Consider the following 6,772-nt stretch of genomic DNA (forward strand, 5'->3'; position numbering starts at 1 on the left):
CCTTGGAAGCTTCTCTTAGAAGCTTCTAAGGGGGCTTTCATAAGCCCCCTTCCCAAGCGACTTAATTATCACCCCCTTTCTCCTTGGATTTTTGTGTTTTTTTCCCCCCTTGGGCCTCCAAAAGCCCCCCCCTCATATGTGCTCTATAAGCCCCCTTTCCCCCCTTTCCCCCCCTTTCACCCTTTCCCCCTTTCACCCTTTCACCCTCGGGTTTTTAAATTCTCCTAAGCCCCTTTCACCCCCTTGTGTTCCCTTCACCCCCTTGTGTTTCCTTTCATCTTTCCCCCCTGGGTTTTAAAACCCCTAAGTCCTTTTCACTCCTGTGTCCAAAAATCTCCCAAGGCCCTCTTCTTATGCCTTTTGGAACCACACACACACACCCTTGCCCCCCCGTGTTTTAAGCCCACTCATCCCATGGGTGTTGGAACCCCGTAATTTAAACCTTTCTTCCCCCGTATTTAACCCTTAAGCCCCTTTCTTTTGGGCTTGTTACCCCCCCGTATGTAAACCCCTATAGGGCCTTTTCCTTGGGCTTTGTAAGCCTTTCCCTCCCAGAAGAACTAAGACCTTAAAGGTCTTATTACCCCCTCCTCGTGGTTAAACCCTTAACTGCTCCTTGCCCTTTCCAAAATACCCTTGGGACTTGGTTTTTTTTCCCCTACTCGAAAAAGAGCAGAAGAGTATTGATGTGCAAGGGAGCGACGGTGGAATTCCAAAAAGGAGTGTAAAGCTGCTTCCACGTTCGAAGGACTACAATTGTGATGCCTCCTAAGAAAGTCCAAGGAGTAGCTGCGGGAGGGTCATCTCCCGGTATCCATGTGGATATCTCACCCCAAACCCAGGTTTTTTTTTCTCTTAATTTTATATCGTTGTAATTCAATCATGCAAGATGAATTGTTAGGAATAGGATATATTTTGTCCTAGTTGTTCACGATGAAGGAATTTAGTTTAATGGAGCATGCAAAATAAATAAAGCATAAACGTAATTTTTTTCCAAATAGCTTTATGCATGGAAAATGCAAATCATGAAAGGATTCTTACGATGCATAAACTCTAGGAAATTATCGTTGCTAACTGCATAACTTAGCAAGGAAAAGGTTGCTTATTTAGCATGAGTTTGTTCCTATACTTTATCGATTTGAGTTTATTTAACCTAACCTCAAATCGATAAAGTATAGGATTGAAAAGGCAATTGACATTTAGATAACAAATCATACAGAAGTAATCTCGAAATTATATTCTAGAGTTAACCAAATTAAACTTAAAAATACTTATGCTGCGAAATATTTGTTGGGAATGAGTTAAAATTCTAAGAAACGTCTATACCTTAAATACTTGTCCACATTCCCTGAATGTAGGCTTAGTAAATTTTAATCGAAAAAGCAATTAGGGTTTGTCCCTGAGATTCTTATGAAAATGAAGCTAGGAAACCCTAGGTCTAACAACTTCAGCTTAAAGAAACTGAAACGGATTGTTTCGTGACTCCGTTATCGATAGTACGATGCGGGACTTGTGTAGCAAGTACGGAATCATATGGTCTTGTGATTGAATCACAAGAAGAAAGGCCAAATTCTCGCAAGAAGGATGGCGGATCCTTATGCAAGTTATCTTGCAAGAGGATGCATACTTTGATATCCTTCTGAGTAAGGAAGATTAATTGGAGATTAAAAACCAGAAACTGAAGTATCCAATGAACTTTAAGGTTTGACCAAGTTGGGTTAATATGGTACGCCCTAACCCAGAATATATGGGATCTTGCCAAGTTGCAAGACACCTCGAATCGAGTGCTTGATGCATTCAAAAGGAAGGAATCATTCTAGCAGTTTGCCAACAACAAAAACGATCAATGGAATTGTTTGTGCTTGCTAGAGATTTTAGAGCACTGTTTGACTTGTTTGACCAATGAGTTACAAAATAAATGAATATCTATACTTCAGGTTGAAGGCCTGAAGGGAGAGGTAGTTTCAGTTACCCCCAACTGCCTGCGTGACCCTAACCAAGGGGATTGTTGACCGCGCCGGGAACGTGGACCGAACCCACCGCGAGAGGTCTCTCCGTTGAGCGCTACTTGGAGCAGGAGGACGCTTGGGTTCCAGGGGGGGCTCTGGCTGTAAATCCCTCGCCTTCCGGGTCCTGCACATGAGGCTAACATGACTCGGGATTGGATCTCGAGGCTCGCATACTAGTCTACGGGCGAAATCTTGGAATAGTGATCCCTGTGGATTGCTGGATAGCCTTCGGGCACGGATTGTGGATAAGCCTACGGGCAGAACTCTTGTATTTCAAAGTTAAGTATGATGACCTGTTAATAAAGAACTTATCTGATATTATTTTTCTATGTCAAGTGATAAGATTACGTGAAGGAACCAATGCTTAACGGGTTAATTAAAGAAGCTGGTTGTTACATGTCCAACTAATGTGTTAGATAATTACATAACTAAAACAACCTGAGGAAAGTGCGGAGGATGGGCCATGGGTCTGTCCTACGGTTGGGTGGTCCTGGTTGAGGGAACTTTTCTCAAATCATGAAGAACAGCGGGATGATCGTCAAAGGACAGAACAACAAAAGCGTTGACCTAGAGTTATGTCTTAACCCGATTTACGCTCTTTTAGGAGAACGGAATGGGACTATGCCTTATGGCAGAGAGGTTGAGCTTTGCATCCCTCTCGTTTCCCATTCTCCTTGAACTAAGTGTAGTGTGAATCGGCTTCAGGCCCGGCGTTTCTACATAAAGTAGTTCGCTTGGGTCCGATGCTAGTTGCGGTTAGGAAATGACCAATCAAGAAAACCCTAATTCAGGTCGATCCTAAGTGGAAATGGCTGGAATACTTCTGCTACGTGGCAGACCGGAAAGCCCTAGATCGCAAATCCCGTAACATTCCATGGCAGTCCCGGGCGGAGCTTTCTAGACTTCCTTTCTGATGGACTGCTAAGATGTGTCCTGGATGATTCTAGTGGACATGTTACAGTTGGTATCAGAGCCGACCAACAATGGAATTGTTTTTATGAAATTATAATAAGATGAAGTAAAGCAAATGTTGCTGTCCAAACATTTCCTTACCTTCAATGCTGTCTTGCAGAATTACGAAGCGTGGAACAAGTGCTTGGTATTTCAAGTCATGTTTATGACTGCAATGCATTCTCCACTTTATAGACAAAGGATTGGGATGATGAACATCCTGGAGCAGATCTATAATCCATCACCTTTGTACATGGAATGAAGGTGGACGGGTGCTTCAGGAATCTACTATATAGCTATCCACCGGTTTGCTTATCTATAGACCAACCTAAAGAGGATCAAGTGGTTGGAAGACCTGAAAGTTGTGAAGCTGTTCGTTTTTGTGGAAGCTCACGTAAATTCAACTTTACGTATTCAGGGTCGGAGGGTTGAGATGAACTCATATGTATATGAGGAAGTAACCCGTGTAATCCCCACCGACAGGATTAAAGTGTTGGGCCGCCATGAGAAGTATGGATTTCAACGGAAAGGATATCCTGAACTTCCAATGACTTATCGATTCCTGAAGATCCATGACCCAAAACCTTACTATTACACAGCTCTTGTAGATAAATGCAATACAACGTTGTTCTCCCCAAACTAAATGTAGCAGTTGGCTTATCATCGCATGAAACATTGTATTCAAAAGGGCTATACCCATATAAATACAAATAAAGACTTCTTTTTATCAATGTCTGGTTGTGCATAAGAGTTGATGAAAAGTTAAGTAGCTACATTGTTTACGAGATAGGTGAATTAAAGATATAATATAAATCAATAATGATTATCGTATAATAATGTTAAGAAATCTTTATCCAGACACAACCCGAGGTACAGGTTCCTAATTCACCTCCTACATCAAGTACTGTTGTAATCCAGGAGAAGAAGTTCCTTCTCAAGCGGATTAAGCCACCTGAGTTTGACGGGAGAGGCAGATTCATCCAAGCTGATGCTGAAATTTGGATTGAATCCATGGAGGATTACTTCGAAGCAGTCGGTACTGCACTCGCCAATCAGGCTATGCTCGCCAAGTTAAAGCTCACCGGCGAAGCCAGACTTTGGTGGAAGCAATGGTGTAGGGATCAAGGGATCGCAGAAGGATCCGTTACCTGGGAGAAGCTGAAGAAAGTCGTGCAGGGAAGATACTTGCCACCCGCATATCGCACTCAGAAGATGAATGAGTTCTACGAGCTAAAATAGCTGGGACTCACTCTTGACGCATACTACTCTAAATTCGTCTCACTTTTAAAGTATGCGCCACAGATGGACATGACACAGCGGTGTCCAAATTTTGTGCGGGTTTAAATCCACAAGTAAATACCCGTCTCAAATCTATGCATCCATTAGATCTTCAAGATGCACTCATTTGAGCGGCGCCTATAATTCAGGAGGTGCAGTCTAGACCAAGGGGTAACAAAGCTTGGTCTTACAATGACCCAAACAGAGGAGCATTCAGACCTCAAATTAAGAGAGTTCAAGGTCATAATCAGGGACAAAGAAAGAAAGCTAACGTCAACAACTTTGTTTCTACTCAAAGTAATGGCCGAAACCTCCTTCTTTCCACTGCAACGAACCCGGTCACTTCAAGAGGAAATGTCCCAAGCTGGGTGGAGGACATCGCCAAGCGCCTTTCCAAGGAACAGGCCGTGGTCAAGGAGCCGCTACCCGAGGAAGAGGAAGAACTGCCTGCATTGCCAATAGGCAATTGTGCAAAGAAGAAGAAGAAGAAGATCCGACCATGGAAGTAGAATTCAAAAGGGCGATAGTCCATGCTGCTTTACACAAGAAAGGGCCGAATCGCCAGTTCTCGGTGATTCAAACACCTTCGGACTATCAAGGTAAAGGTTTCAAGACCTTGATTGGTTGTGGCAGTACACATTCCTTTATCTCACCAGCATATGCAAAAAGATTAGGAATAGCCACAGTAGAAGCACCTACCCTGCTTGTGGAATTGGCAAATGGTCGTGAGGTTACTTGTACCAGGCAAACTCCTAAGGTGGAATTCTTTCTGGGAGGAAAGAAGACTTCGGTCAAATTCAGAGTCATGAATTTAGGTATCCATGAGTGTCTACTCGGAATGGATTGGCTTAAGCCTAACGACGCCCACATTCACTGTGGAAAGGGTCAAGTTTCCTTTCAAAACTTTGAAAGAGAATTAGTCACAACTCAAGGTGAGGCAGGAGTGCCAAGAATCCAATTGGCCAAAGTATCTCGGATCATAAAAGGAGTCAGAAAAGGATTACCTATTTACTTGATCAAACTCAATAAATTAGATCAAAAGCAAGAGTCTCATCAAGGACCTTCTTGGTTAAAGGAATACGCGGACGTATTCCCTGAAGAGTTGACTGAACTTTTGCCTCAAAGAGAAGTGGATCATGAAATTAGGTTAGTACCAGGAGCTGCGCCAATTGCAAAGAGACCTTATAGAATGTCCATACCAGAAGCAATTGAGCTGAAGGAACAACTGAAGCAACTGCTAGATCAGGGCTACATCCGGCCTAGCAATTCACCATGGGGAGCTCCAGTACTATTCCAGAAAAAGAAAGATGGGACACTTCGACTATGTATTGATTACCGAGGGTTGAATCAATCAACAGTCAAGAACAAGTATCCTATTCCTAGAATAGATGAGCTTCTTGATTGTCTTCAGGGTGCGAAGATCTTCTCCAAGATTGATCTCAGGTCAGGTTACTATCAGATAAGGATCAAGGAAGAAGATATCCCAAAGACGGCCTTCAATACAAGATATGGGCACTTTGAGTTCCTAGTTATGTCATTCGGGCTTACGAATGCACCTGCCACCTTCAATAGGTTAATGCAGGATATCTTTGGGCCATATCTTGATGATTTCGTGCTTGTCTTTTTTGATGACACCTTAGTCTATTCTAAACAAGAAGAAGATCATGAACCTCAACTTCGGATTGTCCTTGAGACAATGAGGTCACACAAGTTGTATGCTAAAATGAAGAACTATGCATTCTTCAAGCGTCAGATTGAATATCTGGGATTCATAGTATCAGCAGAAGGAGTATCAGTGGACCCAGCCAAGGTCAGAGATGTGCTTGAGTGGCCAATACCAGTATTTGTCAAAGAGATACGTAGCTTTCTTGGATTGACAGGATGGTATAGGGTCTTCATCAAAAACTATGCTTTAATTGTAGCACCTCTGACGGACTTACTGAAGAAGCAAAATTCCATTTCATGGCCAACTCTCGAACAAAATAGCTTCGACAGATTGAAGCAAAGTTTGGTATCAGCACCTATTCTAAAACTTCGAGACCTCAACAAAGAGTTTGAGGTAGTAACTAATGCTAGCATTCTTGCCTTCGGGTGTGTACTTATGCAGGAAGGTCATCCAGTAGCATACTCTTCAAGGAAATTGAAGAGTCATGAAAGGAATTATGCTACGCATGATCTGGAATTGCTAGCTGTCATCCATGCTCTAAAGCTTTGGAGACACTACCTATTGGGTAACAAGTTTACTTTAGTAACTGACCATAAAAGTCTCAAATGGATCTTTACCCAGAACAAGCTCAACATGAGGCAACATCGGTGGATTGAAGTGTTGGAAGAATATGACTTTGAAATCAAGTACCGACCAGGGAAAGAGAATGTAGTCGCCAATGCATTTAGTCGCAAGGCATTCCTAAATTCCCTAATCTTGCAGAATCCATCAATGGGCAGATCTCTAGCTACAAAAGTATCTATGCCAAACAACCCTATACTTGAGTTAGCTAGAGAGGAAGCATGCCATGATTTGGCCTACCAAACAA

The sequence above is a fragment of the Lygodium microphyllum genome, chromosome 20 (genome assembly GCF_053477565.2).
Source record: "Lygodium microphyllum isolate KBCC chromosome 20, Lygodium_microphyllum_v1.1.10, whole genome shotgun sequence".
In the NCBI taxonomy this organism is placed as follows: domain Eukaryota; kingdom Viridiplantae; phylum Streptophyta; class Polypodiopsida; order Schizaeales; family Lygodiaceae; genus Lygodium; species Lygodium microphyllum.